The 14,234-nt window shown below is 43.5% G+C and overlaps 14 non-coding genes across 14 annotated transcripts; 2 read left to right on the forward strand and 12 right to left on the reverse strand.

The window, feature by feature from the left end:
• Positions 1 to 1,620: 1,620 nt before the first annotated feature.
• Positions 1,621 to 1,693, reverse strand: trnar-acg (transfer RNA arginine (anticodon ACG)). The gene has a single exon. It is a non-coding gene; the product is annotated as a tRNA-Arg (tRNA).
• Positions 1,694 to 2,365: 672 nt separating this feature from the next.
• trnar-acg (transfer RNA arginine (anticodon ACG)) lies at positions 2,366 to 2,438 on the reverse strand. Its single transcript has one exon. It is a non-coding gene; the product is annotated as a tRNA-Arg (tRNA).
• Positions 2,439 to 2,680: 242 nt separating this feature from the next.
• trnah-gug (transfer RNA histidin (anticodon GUG)) lies at positions 2,681 to 2,752 on the reverse strand. Its single transcript has one exon. It is a non-coding gene; the product is annotated as a tRNA-His (tRNA).
• An 832-nt stretch (positions 2,753 to 3,584) lies between these two features.
• On the reverse strand, positions 3,585 to 3,657 carry trnar-acg (transfer RNA arginine (anticodon ACG)). Its single transcript has one exon. It is a non-coding gene; the product is annotated as a tRNA-Arg (tRNA).
• A 607-nt stretch (positions 3,658 to 4,264) lies between these two features.
• trnar-acg (transfer RNA arginine (anticodon ACG)) lies at positions 4,265 to 4,337 on the reverse strand. The gene has a single exon. It is a non-coding gene; the product is annotated as a tRNA-Arg (tRNA).
• Positions 4,338 to 4,579: 242 nt separating this feature from the next.
• On the reverse strand, positions 4,580 to 4,651 carry trnah-gug (transfer RNA histidin (anticodon GUG)). The gene has a single exon. It is a non-coding gene; the product is annotated as a tRNA-His (tRNA).
• Positions 4,652 to 6,675: 2,024 nt separating this feature from the next.
• Positions 6,676 to 6,748, reverse strand: trnar-acg (transfer RNA arginine (anticodon ACG)). The gene has a single exon. It is a non-coding gene; the product is annotated as a tRNA-Arg (tRNA).
• Positions 6,749 to 7,014: 266 nt separating this feature from the next.
• Positions 7,015 to 7,086, reverse strand: trnah-gug (transfer RNA histidin (anticodon GUG)). The gene has a single exon. It is a non-coding gene; the product is annotated as a tRNA-His (tRNA).
• A 1,330-nt stretch (positions 7,087 to 8,416) lies between these two features.
• On the reverse strand, positions 8,417 to 8,489 carry trnar-acg (transfer RNA arginine (anticodon ACG)). The gene has a single exon. It is a non-coding gene; the product is annotated as a tRNA-Arg (tRNA).
• Positions 8,490 to 8,688: 199 nt separating this feature from the next.
• Positions 8,689 to 8,760, reverse strand: trnah-gug (transfer RNA histidin (anticodon GUG)). The gene has a single exon. It is a non-coding gene; the product is annotated as a tRNA-His (tRNA).
• Positions 8,761 to 10,086: 1,326 nt separating this feature from the next.
• Positions 10,087 to 10,159, reverse strand: trnar-acg (transfer RNA arginine (anticodon ACG)). Its single transcript has one exon. It is a non-coding gene; the product is annotated as a tRNA-Arg (tRNA).
• Positions 10,160 to 11,421: 1,262 nt separating this feature from the next.
• Positions 11,422 to 11,494, forward strand: trnar-acg (transfer RNA arginine (anticodon ACG)). Its single transcript has one exon. It is a non-coding gene; the product is annotated as a tRNA-Arg (tRNA).
• A 1,326-nt stretch (positions 11,495 to 12,820) lies between these two features.
• Positions 12,821 to 12,892, forward strand: trnah-gug (transfer RNA histidin (anticodon GUG)). The gene has a single exon. It is a non-coding gene; the product is annotated as a tRNA-His (tRNA).
• Positions 12,893 to 13,161: 269 nt separating this feature from the next.
• Positions 13,162 to 13,234, reverse strand: trnar-acg (transfer RNA arginine (anticodon ACG)). The gene has a single exon. It is a non-coding gene; the product is annotated as a tRNA-Arg (tRNA).
• Between the last annotated feature and the right edge of the window lie 1,000 nt (positions 13,235 to 14,234).

Raw genomic sequence — 14,234 nt, forward strand, 5'->3', positions numbered from 1 at the left:
AGAACAGCTTCTTGTTGTAGAATGTTTTCAGCACTGAATCTCAAATGCCTTTGTATCTGAAGCCCTTCCTCAAAGTCAGTCAAGTTCCATGCACATTTTATCCAGCAATGCTGTATGCACTTCTGGGAAAACATTTGTTTTCACGAAATGTGGACTTGCAAGAGGAGGTTTCAGGATAGCTGTCAAGAATCCACAGGGACATGTTGGAATGCAGCGTAACTGTGTCAGTTGATTCTTTTCGGTTGTGGAGAAGTACGAGGAAGAACTGATTTACACTGGTTAAAACTCTCAACGAGCTAGCCAGGAGTCGAACCTAGAATCTTCTGATCCGTAGTCAGACGCATTATCCAGGAGTCGAACCTAGAATCTTCTGATCTGTAGTCAGACGCGTTGTGACATGACCTTTCACAGTGCTGCATGCAAAGGCAATGTGTCTGTACTCTGTAGAACGATCTACTATGATGATCAAAGGACAGGTAGTGTGCATTCTAAAACTATGATGATCAATGGACAGGAAGTGTGCATTCTAAAACTATGATGATCAAAGGGGAGGCTGGTGAAGCCAAGAGGAATCTCAAACAAGGTATTCTGTTTGCCATTTGTGCTATGACCCGGATTCAGCTTCTTGTTGTAGAATGTTTTCAGCACTGAATCTCAAATGCATTTGTATCTGAAGACCTTCCTCAAAGTCAGTCAAGTTCCATGCACATTTTATCCAGCAATGGGTGAGTCCTGGGTAGTTTCCCTTCAGGGAAAACATTTGTTTTCACGAAATGTGGACTTGCAAGAGGAGGTTTCAGGATAGCTGTCAAGAATCCACAGGGACATGTTGGAATGCAGCGTAACTGTGTCAGTTGATTCTTTTCGGTTGTGGAGAAGTACGAGGAAGAACTGATTTACACTGGTTAAAACTCTCAACGAGCTAGCCAGGAGTCGAACCTAGAATCTTCTGATCCGTAGTCAGACGCATTATCCAGGAGTCGAACCTAGAATCTTCTGATCTGTAGTCCGACGCGTTGTGACATGAGCTTTCACAGTGCTGCATGCAAAGGCAATGTGTCTGTACTCTGTAGAACGATCTACTATGATGATCAAAGGACAGGTAGTGTGCATTCTAAAACTATGATGATCAAAGGACAGGAAGTGTGCATTCTAAAACTATGATGATCAAAGGGGAGGCTGGTGAAGCCAAGAGGAATCTCAAACAAGCTATTCTGTTTGCCATTTGTGCCATGACCCAGATTCAAACCGGGATTACTGCAGCCACAACGCAGAGTACTAACCACTAAACTATCACAGCCACACAAATGCCTGAAAGAACAGCTTCTTGTTGTAGAATGTTTTCAGCACTGAATCTCAAATGCATTTGTATCTGAAGACCTTCCTCAAAGTCAGTCAAGTTCCATGCACATTTTATCCAGCAATGGGTGAGTCCTGGGTAGTTTCCCTTCCGGGAAAACATTTGTTTTCACGAAATGTGGACTTGCAAGAGGAGCTTTCAGGATAGCTGTCAAGAATCCACAGGGACATGTTCGAATGCAGCGTAACTGTGTCAGTTGATTCTTTTCGGTTGTGGAGAAGTACGAGGAAGAACTGATTTACACTGGTTAAAACTCTCAACGAGCTAGCCAGGAGTTGAACCTAGAATCTTCTGATCCGTAGTCAGACGCGTTATCCATTGCGCCACTAGCCCACCGTGACATGATCTTTCACAGTGCTGCATGCAAAGGCAATGTGTCTGTACTCTGTAGAACGGTATGTTGAAAATGTCAGTAAAGTAAATGGGTGAGTCCTGGGTAGTGTGCATTCTAAAACTATGATGATCTACTATGATGATCAAAGGACAGGTAGTGTGCATTCTAAAACTATGATGATCAAAGGACAGGTAGTGTGCATTCTAAAACTATGATGATCAAAGGAGAGGCTGGTGAAGCAAAGAGGAACCACAAACAAGGTATTCTGTTTGCCATTTGTGCCATGACCAGGATTTGAACCGGGGTTACTGCGGCCACAACGCAGAGTACTAACCACTAAACTATCACAGCCACACAAATGCCTGAAAGAACAGCTTCTTGTTGTAGAATGTTTTCAGCACTGAATCTCAAATGCATTTGTATCTGAAGACCTTCCTCAAAGTCAGTCAAGTTCCATGCACATTTTATCCAGCAATGGGTGAGTCCTGGGTAGTTTCCCTTCCGGGAAAACATTTGTTTTCACGAAATGTGGACTTGCAAGAGGAGGTTTCAGGATAGCTGTCAAGAATCCACAGGGACATGTTGGAATGCAGCGTAACTGTGTCAGTTGATTCTTTTCGGTTGTGGAGAAGTACGAGGAAGAACTGATTTACACTGGTTAAAACTCTCAACGAGCTAGCCAGGAGTCGAACCTAGAATCTTCTGATCCGTAGTCAGACACGTTTTCCATTGCGCCACTAGCCCACTGTGACATGACCTTTCACAGTGCTGCATGCAAAGGCAATGTGTCTGTACTCTGTAGAACGGTATGTTGAAAATGTCAGTAAAGTAAATGGGTGAGTCCTGGGTAGTGTGCATTCTAAAACTATGATGATCTACTATGATGATCAAAGGACAGGTAGTGTGCATTCTAAAACTATGATGATCAAAGGGGAGGCTGGTGAAGCCAAGAGGAATCTCAAACAAGGTATTCTGTTTGCCATTTGTGCCATGACCCGGATTCGAACCGGGGTTACTGCGGCCACAACGCAGAGTACTAACCACTATACTATCACAGCCACACAAATGCCTGAAAGAACAGCTTCTTGTTGTAGAATGTTTTCAGCACTGCATCTCAAATGCCTTTGTATCTGAAGCCCTCAAAGTCAGTCAAGTTCCATGCACAGTTTATCCAGCAATGCTGTATGCACTTCCGGGAAAACATTTGTTTTCACAAAATGTGGAGTTGCAAGAGGAGGTTTCAAGATAGCTGTCAAGAATCCACAGGGACATGTTGGAATGCAGCGTAACTGTGTCAGTTGACTATTTTCGGTTGTGGAGAAGTATGAGGAAGAACTGATTTACACTTGTTAAAACTCTCAACGAGCTAGCCAGGAGTTGAACCTAGAACCGAAAGAACAGCTTCTTGTTGTAGAATGTTTTCAGCACTGAATCTCAAATGCCTTTGTATCTGAAGCCCTTCCTCAAAGTCAGTCAAGTTCCACGCACATTTTATCCAGCAATGCTGTATGCACTTCTGGGAAAACATTTGTTTTCACAAAATGTGGACTTGCAAGAGGAGGTTTCAGGATAGCTGTCAAGAATCCACAGGGACATGTTGGAATGCAGCATATCTGTGTCAGTTGATTCTTTTCGGTTGTGGAGAAGTACGAGGAAGAACTGATTTACACTGGTTAAAACTCTCAACGAGCTAGCCAGGAGTCGAACCTAGAATCTTCTGATCCGTAGTCAGACGCATTATCCAGGAGTCGAACCTAGAATCTTCTGATCTGTAGTCAGACGCGTTGTCCACAGGGACATGTTGGAATGCAGCGTAACTGTGTCAGTTGATTCTTTTCGGTTGTGGAGAAGTACGAGGAAGAACTGATTTACACTGGTTAAAACTCTCAACGAGCTAGCCAGGAGTCGAACCTAGAATCTTCTGATCCGTAGTCAGACACGTTATCCATTGCGCCACTAGCCCACTGTGACATGACCTTTCACAGTGCTGCATGCAAAGGCAATGTGTCTGTACTCTGTAGAACGGTATGTTGAAAATGTCAGTAAAGTAAATGGGTGAGTCCTGGGTAGTGTGCATTCTAAAACTATGATGATCTACTATGATGATCAAAGGACAGGTAGTGTGCATTCTAAAACTATGATGATCAAAGGGGAGGCTGGTGAAGCCAAGAGGAATCTCAAACAAGGTATTCTGTTTGCCATTTGTGCCATGACCCGGAGTTACTGCGGCCACAACGCAGAGTACTAACCACTATACTATCACAGCGACACAAATGTCTGAAAGAACAGCTTCTTGTTGTAGAATGTTTTCAGCACTGAATCTCAAATGCCTTTGTATATGAAGCCCTCAAAGTCAGTCAAGTTCCATGCACAGTTTATCCAGCAATGCTGTATGCACTTCCGGGAAAACATTTGTTTTCACAAAATGTGGAGTTGCAAGAGGAGGTTTCAGGATAGCTGTCAAGAATCCACAGGGACATGTTGGAATGCAGCGTAACTGTGTCAGTTGATTCTTTTCGGTTGTGGAGAAGTACGAGGAAGAACTGATTTACACTGGTTAAAACTCTCAACGAGCTAGCCAGGAGTCGAACCTAGAATCTTCTGATCCGTAGTCAGACACGTTATCCATTGCGCCACTAGCCCACTGTGACATGACCTTTCACAGTGCTGCATGCAAAGGCAATGTGTCTGTACTCTGTAGAACGGTATGTTGAAAATGTCAGTAAAGTAAATGGGTGAGTCCTGGGTAGTGTGCATTCTAAAACTATGATGATCTACTATGATGATCAAAGGACAGGTAGTGTGCATTCTAAAACTATGATGATCAAAGGAGAGGCTGGTGAAGCAAAGAGGAACCACAAACAAGGTATTCTGTTTGCCATTTGTGCCATGACCCGGATTCGAACCGGGGTTACTGCGGCCACAACGCAGAGTACTAACCACTATACTATCACAGCCACACAAATGCCTGAAAGAACAGCTTCTTGTTGTAGAATGTTTTCAGCACTGAATCTCAAATGCCTTTGTATCTGAAGCCCTCAAAGTCAGTCAAGTTCCATGCACAGTTTATCCAGCAATGCTGTATGCACTTCCGGGAAAACATTTGTTTTCACAAAATGTGGAGTTGCAAGAGGAGGTTTCAAGATAGCTGTCAAGAATCCACAGGGACATGTTGGAATGCAGCGTAACTGTGTCAGTTGATTCTTTTCGGTTGTGGAGAAGTATGAGGAAGAACTGATTTACACTTGTTAAAACTCTCAACGAGCTAGCCAGGAGTTGAACCTAGAACCGAAAGAACAGCTTCTTGTTGTAGAATGTTTTCAGCACTGAATCTCAAATGCCTTTGTATCTGAAGCCCTTCCTCAAAGTCAGTCAAGTTCCATGCACATTTTATCCAGCAATGCTGTATGCACTTCTGGGAAAACATTTGTTTTCACGAAATGTGGACTTGCAAGAGGAGGTTTCAGGATAGCTGTCAAGAATCCACAGGGACATGTTGGCAGCATAACTGTGTCAGTTGATTCTTTTCGGTTGTGGAGAAGTACGAGGAAGAACTGATTTACACTGGTTAAAACTCTCAACGAGCTAGCCAGGAGTCGAACCTAGAATCTTCTGATCCGTAGTCAGACGCATTATCCAGGAGTCGAACCTAGAATCTTCTGATCCGTAGTCAGACGCATTGTGACATGACCTTTCACAGTGCTGCATGCAAAGGCAATGTGTCTGTACTCTGTAGAACGATCTACTATGATGATCAAAGGACAGGTAGTGTGCATTCTAAAACTATGATGATCAAAGGACAGGAAGTGTGCATTCTAAAACTATGATGATCAAAGGGGAGGCTGGTGAAGCCAAGAGGAATCTCAAATAAGGTATTCTGTTTGCCATTTGTGCCATGACCCGGATTCAAACCAGGGTTACTGCAGCCACAACGCAGAGTACTAACCACTAAACTATCACAGCCACACAAATGCCTGAAAGAACAGCTTCTTGTTGTAGAATGTTTTCAGCACTGAATCTCAAATGCATTTGTATCTGAAGCCCTTCCTCAAAGTCAGTCAAGTTCCATGCACATTTTATCCAGCAATGGGTGAGTCCTGGGTAGTTTCCCTTCCGGGAAAACATTTGTTTTCACGAAATGTGGACTTGCAAGAGGAGGTTTCAGGATAGCTGTCAAGAATCCACAGGGACATGTTGGCAGCATAACTGTGTCAGTTGATTCTTTTCGGTTGTGGAGAAGTACGAGGAAGAACTGATTTACACTGGTTAAAACTCTCAACGAGCTAGCCAGGAGTCGAACCTAGAATCTTCTGATCCGTAGTCAGACGCATTATCCAGGAGTCGAACCTAGAATCTTCTGATCTGTAGTCAGACGCGTTGTGACATGACCTTTCACAGTGCTGCATGCAAAGGCAATGTGTCTGTACTCTGTAGAACGATCTACTATGATGATCAAAGGACAGGTAGTGTGCATTCTAAAACTATGATGATCAATGGACAGGAAGTGTGCATTCTAAAACTATGATGATCAAAGGGGAGGCTGGTGAAGCCAAGAGGAATCTCAAACAAGGTATTCTGTTTGCCATTTGTGCTATGACCCGGATTCAAACCGGGGTTACTGCAGCCACAACGCAGAGTACTACCCACTAAACTATCACAGCCACACAAATGCCTGAAAGAACAGCTTCTTGTTGTAGAATGTTTTCAGCACTGAATCTAAAATGCATTTGTATCTGAAGCCCTTCCTCAAAGTCAGTCAAGTTCCATGCACATTTTATCCAGCAATGGGTGAGTCCTGGGTAGTTTCCCTTCCGGGAAAACATTTGTTTTCACGAAATGTGGACTTGCAAGAGGAGGTTTCAGGATAGCTGTCAAGAATCCACAGGGACATGTTGGAATGCAGTGTAACTGTGTCAGTTGATTCTTTTCGGTTGTGGAGAAGTACGAGGAAGAAATGATTTACACTGGTTAAAACTCTCAACGAGCTAGCCAGGAGTCGAACCTAGAATCTTCTGATTCGTAGTCAGACGCGTTATCCATTGCGCCACTAGCCCACTGTGACATGACCTTTCACAGGCAATGTGTCTGTACTCTGTAGAACGGTATGTTGAAAATGTCAGTAAAGTAAATGGGTGAGTCCTGGGTAGTGTGCATTCTAAAACTATGATGATCTACTATGATGATCAAAGGACAGGTAGTGTGCATTCTAAAACTATGATGATCAAAGGACAGGTAGTGTGCATTCTAAAACTATGATGATCAAAGGAGAGGCTGGTGAAGCAAAGAGGAACCACAAACAAGGTATTCTGTTTGCCATTTGTGCCATGACCCGGATTCGAACCGGGGTTACTGCGGCCACAACGCAGAGTACTAACCACTATACTATCACAGCCACACAAATGCCTGAAAGAACAGCTTCTTGTTGTAGAATGTTTTCAGCACTGAATCTCAAATGCCTTTGTATCTGAAGCCCTCAAAGTCAGTCAAGTTCCATGCACAGTTTATCCAGCAATGCTGTATGCACTTCCGGGAAAACATTTGTTTTCACAAAATGTGGAGTTGCAAGAGGAGGTTTCAAGATAGCTGTCAAGAATCCACAGGGACATGTTGGAATGCAGCGTAACTGTGTCAGTTGACTATTTTCGGTTGTGGAGAAGTATGAGGAAGAACTGATTTACACTTGTTAAAACTCTCAACGAGCTAGCCAGGAGTTGAACCTAGAACCGAAAGAACAGCTTCTTGTTGTAGAATGTTTTCAGCACTGAATCTCAAATGCCTTTGTATCTGAAGCCCTTCCTCAAAGTCAGTCAAGTTCCATGCACATTTTATCCAGCAATGCTGTATGCACTTCTGGGAAAACATTTGTTTTCACGAAATGTGGACTTGCAAGAGGAGGTTTCAGGATAGCTGTCAAGAATCCACAGGGACATGTTGGAATGCAGCGTAACTGTGTCAGTTGATTCTTTTCGGTTGTGGAGAAGTACGAGGAAGAACTGATTTACACTGGTTAAAACTCTCAACGAGCTAGCCAGGAGTCGAACCTAGAATCTTCTGATCCGTAGTCAGACGCATTATCCAGGAGTCGAACCTAGAATCTTCTGATCTGTAGTCAGACGCGTTGTGACATGACCTTTCACAGTGCTGCATGCAAAGGCAATGTGTCTGTACTCTGTAGAACGATCTACTATGATGATCAAAGGACAGGTAGTGTGCATTCTAAAACTATGATGATCAATGGACAGGAAGTGTGCATTCTAAAACTATGATGATCAAAGGGGAGGCTGGTGAAGCCAAGAGGAATCTCAAACAAGGTATTCTGTTTGCCATTTGTGCTATGACCCGGATTCAAACCGGGGTTACTGCAGCCACAACGCAGAGTACTAACCACTAAACTATCACAGCCACACAAATGCCTGAAAGAACAGCTTCTTGTTGTAGAATGTTTTCAGCACTGAATCTCAAATGCATTTGTATCTGAAGCCCTTCCTCAAAGTCAGTCAAGTTCCATGCACATTTTATCCAGCAATGGGTGAGTCCTGGGTAGTTTCCCTTCCGGGAAAACATTTGTTTTCACGAAATGTGGACTTGCAAGAGGAGGTTTCAGGATAGCTGTCAAGAATCCACAGGGACATGTTGGAATGCAGCGTAACTGTGTCAGTTGATTCTTTTCGGTTGTGGAGAAGTACGAGGAAGAAATGATTTACACTGGTTAAAACTCTCAACGAGCTAGCCAGGAGTCGAACCTAGAATCTTCTGATTCGTAGTCAGATGCGTTATCCATTGCGCCACTAGCCCACTGTGACATGACCTTTCACAGGCAATGTGTCTGTACTCTGTAGAACGATCTACTATGATGATCAAAGGACAGGTAGTGTGCATTCTAAAACTATGATGATCAATGGACAGGAAGTGTGCATTCTAAAACTATAATGATCAAAGGGGAGGCTGGTGAAGCCAAGAGGAATCTCAAACAAGGTATTCTGTTTGCCATTTGTGCCATGACCCGGATTCGAACCGGGGTTACTGCGGCCACAACGCAGAGTACTAACCACTATACTATCACAGCCACACAAATGCCTGAAAGAACAGCTTCTTGTTGTAGAATGTTTTCAGCACTGAATCTCAACTGCCTTTGTATCTGAAGCCCTCAAAGTCAGTCAAGTTCCATGCACAGTTTATCCAGCAATGCTGTATGCACTTCCGGGAAAACATTTGTTTTCACAAAATGTGGAGTTGCAAGAGGAGGTTTCAAGATAGCTGTCAAGAATCCACAGGGACATGTTGGAATGCAGCGTAACTGTGTCAGTTGACTATTTTCGGTTGTGGAGAAGTATGAGGAAGAACTGATTTACACTTGTTAAAACTCTCAACGAGCTAGCCAGGAGTTGAACCTAGAACCGAAAGAACAGCTTCTTGTTGTAGAATGTTTTCAGCACTGAATCTCAAATGCCTTTGTATCTGAAGCCCTTCCTCAAAGTCAGTCAAGTTCCATGCACATTTTATCCAGCAATGCTGTATGCACTTCTGGGAAAACATTTGTTTTCACGAAATGTGGACTTGCAAGAGGAGGTTTCAGGATAGCTGTCAAGAATCCACAGGGACATGTTGGCAGCATAACTGTGTCAGTTGATTCTTTTCGGTTGTGGAGAAGTACGAGGAAGAACTGATTTACACTGGTTAAAACTCTCAACGAGCTAGCCAGGAGTCGAACCTAGAATCTTCTGATCCGTAGTCAGACGCATTATCCAGGAGTCGAACCTAGAATCTTCTGATCCGTAGTCAGACGCATTGTGACATGACCTTTCACAGTGCTGCATGCAAAGGCAATGTGTCTGTACTCTGTAGAACGATCTACTATGATGATCAAAGGACAGGTAGTGTGCATTCTAAAACTATGATGATCAAAGGACAGGAAGTGTGCATTCTAAAACTATGATGATCAAAGGGGAGGCTGGTGAAGCCAAGAGGAATCTCAAACAAGGTATTCTGTTTGCCATTTGTGCCACGACCCGGATTCAAACCGGGGTTACTGCAGCCACAACGCAGAGTACTAACCACTAAACTATCACAGCCACACAAATGCCTGAAAGAACAGCTTCTTGTTGTAGAATGTTTTCAGCACTGAATCTCAAATGCATTTGTATCTGAAGCCCTTCCTCAAAGTCAGTCAAGTTCCATGCACATTTTATCCAGCAATGGGTGAGTCCTGGGTAGTTTCCCTTCCGGGAAAACATTTGTTTTCACGAAATGTGGACTTGCAAGAGGAGGTTTCAGGATAGCTGTCAAGAATCCACAGGGACATGTTGGAATGCAGCGTAACTGTGTCAGTTGATTCTTTTCGGTTGTGGAGAAGTACGAGGAAGAAATGATTTACACTGGTTAAAACTCTCAACGAGCTAGCCAGGAGTCGAACCTAGAATCTTCTGATTCGTAGTCAGACGCGTTATCCATTGCGCCACTAGCCCACTGTGACATGACCTTTCACAGGCAATGTGTCTGTACTCTGTAGAACGATCTACTATGATGATCAAAGGACAGGTAGTGTGCATTCTAAAACTATGATGATCAATGGACAGGAAGTGTGCATTCTAAAACTATGATGATCAAAGGGGAGGCTGGTGAAGCCAAGAGGAAGGGCTTCAGATACAAATGCATTTTAGATTCAGTGCTGAAAACATTCTACAACAAGAAGCTGTTCTTTCAGGCATTTGTGTGGCTGTGATAGTTTAGTGGTTAGTACTCTGCGTTGTGGCTGCAGTAACCCCGGTTTGAATCCGGGTCATAGCACAAATGGCAAACAGAATACCTTGTTTGAGATTCCTCTTGGCTTCACCAGCCTCCCCTTTGATCATCATAGTTTTAGAATGCACACTTCCTGTCCATTGATCATCATAGTTTTAGAATGCACACTACCTGTCCTTTGATCATCATAGTAGATCGTTCTACAGAGTACAGACACATTGCCTTTGCATGCAGCACTGTGAAAGGTCATGTCACAACGCGTCTGACTACAGATCATAAGATTCTAGGTTCGACTCCTGGATAATGCGTCTGACTACGGATCAGAAGATTCTAGGTTTGACTCCTGGCTAGCTCGTTGAGAGTTTTAACCAGTGTAAATCAGTTCTTCCTCGTACTTCTCCACAACCGAAAAGAATCAACTGACACAGTTATGCTGCCAACATGTCCCTGTGGATTCTTGACAGCTATCCTGAAACCTCCTCTTGCAAGTCCACATTTCGTGAAAACAAATGTTTTCCCGGAAGGGAAACTACCCAGGACTCACCCATTGCTGGATAAAATGTGCATGGAACTTGACTGACTTTGAGGAAGGGCTTCAGATACAAATGCATTTGAGATTCAGTGCTGAAAACATTCTACAACAAGAAGCTGTTCTTTCAGGCATTTGTGTGGCTGTGATAGTTTAGTGGTTAGTACTCTGCGTTGTGGCTGCAGTAACCCTGGTTTGAATCCGGGTCATGGCACAAATGGCAAACAGAATACCTTGTTTGAGATTCCTCTTGGCTTCACCAGCCTCCCCTTTGATCATCATAGTTTTAGAATGCACACTTCCTGTCCTTTGATCATCATAGTAGATCATCATAGTTTTAGAATGCACACTACCCAGGACTCACCCATTTACTTTACTGACATTTTCAACATACTGTTCTACAGAGTACAGACACACTGCCTTTGCATGCAGCACTGTGAAAGGTCATGTCACAGTGGGCTAGTGGCGCAATGGATAACGCGTCTGACTACGGATCAGAAGATTCTAGGTTCGACTCCTGGCTAGCTCGTTGAGAGTTTTAACCAGTGTAAATCAGTTCTTCCTCGTACTTCTCCACAACCGAAAAGAATCAACTGACACAGTTACGCTGCATTCCAACATGTCCCTGTGGATTCTTGACAGCTATCCTGAAACCTCCTCTTGCAAGTCCACATTTCGTGAAAACAAATGTTTTCCCGGAAGGGAAACTACCCAGGACTCACCCATTGCTGTATAAAATGTGCATGGAACTTGACTGACTTTGAGGAAGGGCTTCAGATACAAATGCATTTGAGATTCAGTGCTGAAAACATTCTACAACAAGAAGCTGTTCTTTCAGGCATTTGTGTGGCTGTGATAGTTTAGTGGTTAGTACTCTGCGTTGTGGCTGCAGTAACCCCGGTTTGAATCCGGGTCGTGGCACAAATGGCAAACAGAATACCTTGTTTGAGATTCCTCTTGGCTTCACCAGCCTCCCCTTTGATCATCATAGTTTTAGAATGCACACTTCCTGTCCTTTGATCATCATAGTTTTAGAATGCACACTACCTGTCCTTTGATCATCATAGTAGATCGTTCTACAGAGTACAGACACATTGCCTTTGCATGCAGCACTGTGAAAGGTCATGTCACAATGCGTCTGACTACGGATCAGAAGATTCTAGGTTCGACTCCTGGATAATGCGTCTGACTACGGATCAGAAGATTCTAGGTTCGACTCCTGGCTAGCTCGTTGAGAGTTTTAACCAGTGTAAATCAGTTCTTCCTCGTACTTCTCCACAACCGAAAAGAATCAACTGACACAGTTATGCTGCCAACATGTCCCTGTGGATTCTTGACAGCTATCCTGAAACCTCCTCTTGCAAGTCCACATTTCGTGAAAACAAATGTTTTCCCAGAAGTGCATACAGCATTGCTGGATAAAATGTGCATGGAACTTGACTGACTTTGAGGAAGGGCTTCAGATACAAAGGCATTTGAGATTCAGTGCTGAAAACATTCTACAACAAGAAGCTGTTCTTTCGGTTCTAGGTTCAACTCCTGGCTAGCTCGTTGAGAGTTTTAACCAGTGTAAATCAGTTCTTCCTCATACTTCTCCACAACCGAAAATAGTCAACTGACACAGTTACGCTGCATTCCAACATGTCCCTGTGGATTCTTGACAGCTATCTTGAAACCTCCTCTTGCAACTCCACATTTTGTGAAAACAAATGTTTTCCCGGAAGTGCATACAGCATTGCTGGATAAACTGTGCATGGAACTTGACTGACTTTGAGGGCTTCAGATACAAAGGCATTTGAGATTCAGTGCTGAAAACATTCTACAACAAGAAGCTGTTCTTTCAGGCATTTGTGTGGCTGTGATAGTATAGTGGTTAGTACTCTGCGTTGTGGCCGCAGTAACCCCGGTTCGAATCCGGGTCATGGCACAAATGGCAAACAGAATACCTTGTTTGAGATTCCTCAAAGTCAGTCAAGTTCCATGCACATTTTATCCAGCAATGGGTGAGTCCTGGGTAGTTTCCCTTCCGGGAAAACATTTGTTTTCACGAAATGTGGACTTGCAAGAGGAGGTTTCAGGATAGCTGTCAAGAATCCACAGGGACATGTTGGAATGCAGCGTAACTGTGTCAGTTGATTCTTTTCGGTTGTGGAGAAGTACGAGGAAGAAATGATTTACACTGGTTAAAACTCTCAACGAGCTAGCCAGGAGTCGAACCTAGAATCTTCTGATTCGTAGTCAGACGCGTTATCCATTGCGCCACTAGCCCACTGTGACATGACCTTTCACAGGCAATGTGTCTGTACTCTGTAGAACGGTATGTTGAAAATGTCAGTAAAGTAAATGGGTGAGTCCTGGGTAGTGTGCATTCTAAAACTATGATGATCTACTATGATGATCAAAGGACAGGTAGTGTGCATTCTAAAACTATGATGATCAAAGGACAGGTAGTGTGCATTCTAAAACTATGACGATCAAAGGAGAGGCTGGTGAAGCAAAGAGGAACCACAAACAAGGTATTCTGTTTGCCATTTGTGCCATGACCGGGGTTACTGCGGGGTTACTGCGGCCACAACGCAGAGTACTAACCACTATACTATCACAGCCACACAAATGCCTGAAAGAACAGCTTCTTGTTGTAGAATGTTTTCAGCACTGAATCTCAAATGCCTTTGTATCTGAAGCCCTCAAAGTCAGTCAAGTTCCATGCACAGTTTATCCAGCAATGCTGTATGCACTTCCGGGAAAACATTTGTTTTCACAAAATGTGGAGTTGCAAGAGGAGGTTTCAAGATAGCTGTCAAGAATCCACAGGGACATGTTGGAATGCAGCGTAACTGTGTCAGTTGACTATTTTCGGTTGTGGAGAAGTATGAGGAAGAACTGATTTACACTTGTTAAAACTCTCAACGAGCTAGCCAGGAGTTGAACCTCGAACCGAAAGAACAGCTTTTTGTTGTAGAATGTTTTCAGCACTGAATCTCAAATGCCTTTGTATCTGAAGCCCTTCCTCAAAGTCAGTCAAGTTCTACGCACATTTTATCCAGCAATGCTGTATGCACTTCTGGGAAAACATTTGTTTTCACGAAATGTGGACTTGCAAGAGGAGGTTTCAGGATAGCTGTCAAGAATCCACAGGGACATGTTGGCAGCATAACTGTGTCAGTTGATTCTTTTCGGTTGTGGAGAAGTACGAGGAAGAACTGATTTACACTTGTTAAAACTCTCAACGAGCTAGCCAGGAGTTGAACCTCGAACCGAAAGAACAG

The sequence above is a fragment of the Labrus bergylta genome, chromosome 14, assembly GCF_963930695.1.
Source record: "Labrus bergylta chromosome 14, fLabBer1.1, whole genome shotgun sequence".
Taxonomy (NCBI): domain Eukaryota; kingdom Metazoa; phylum Chordata; class Actinopteri; order Labriformes; family Labridae; genus Labrus; species Labrus bergylta.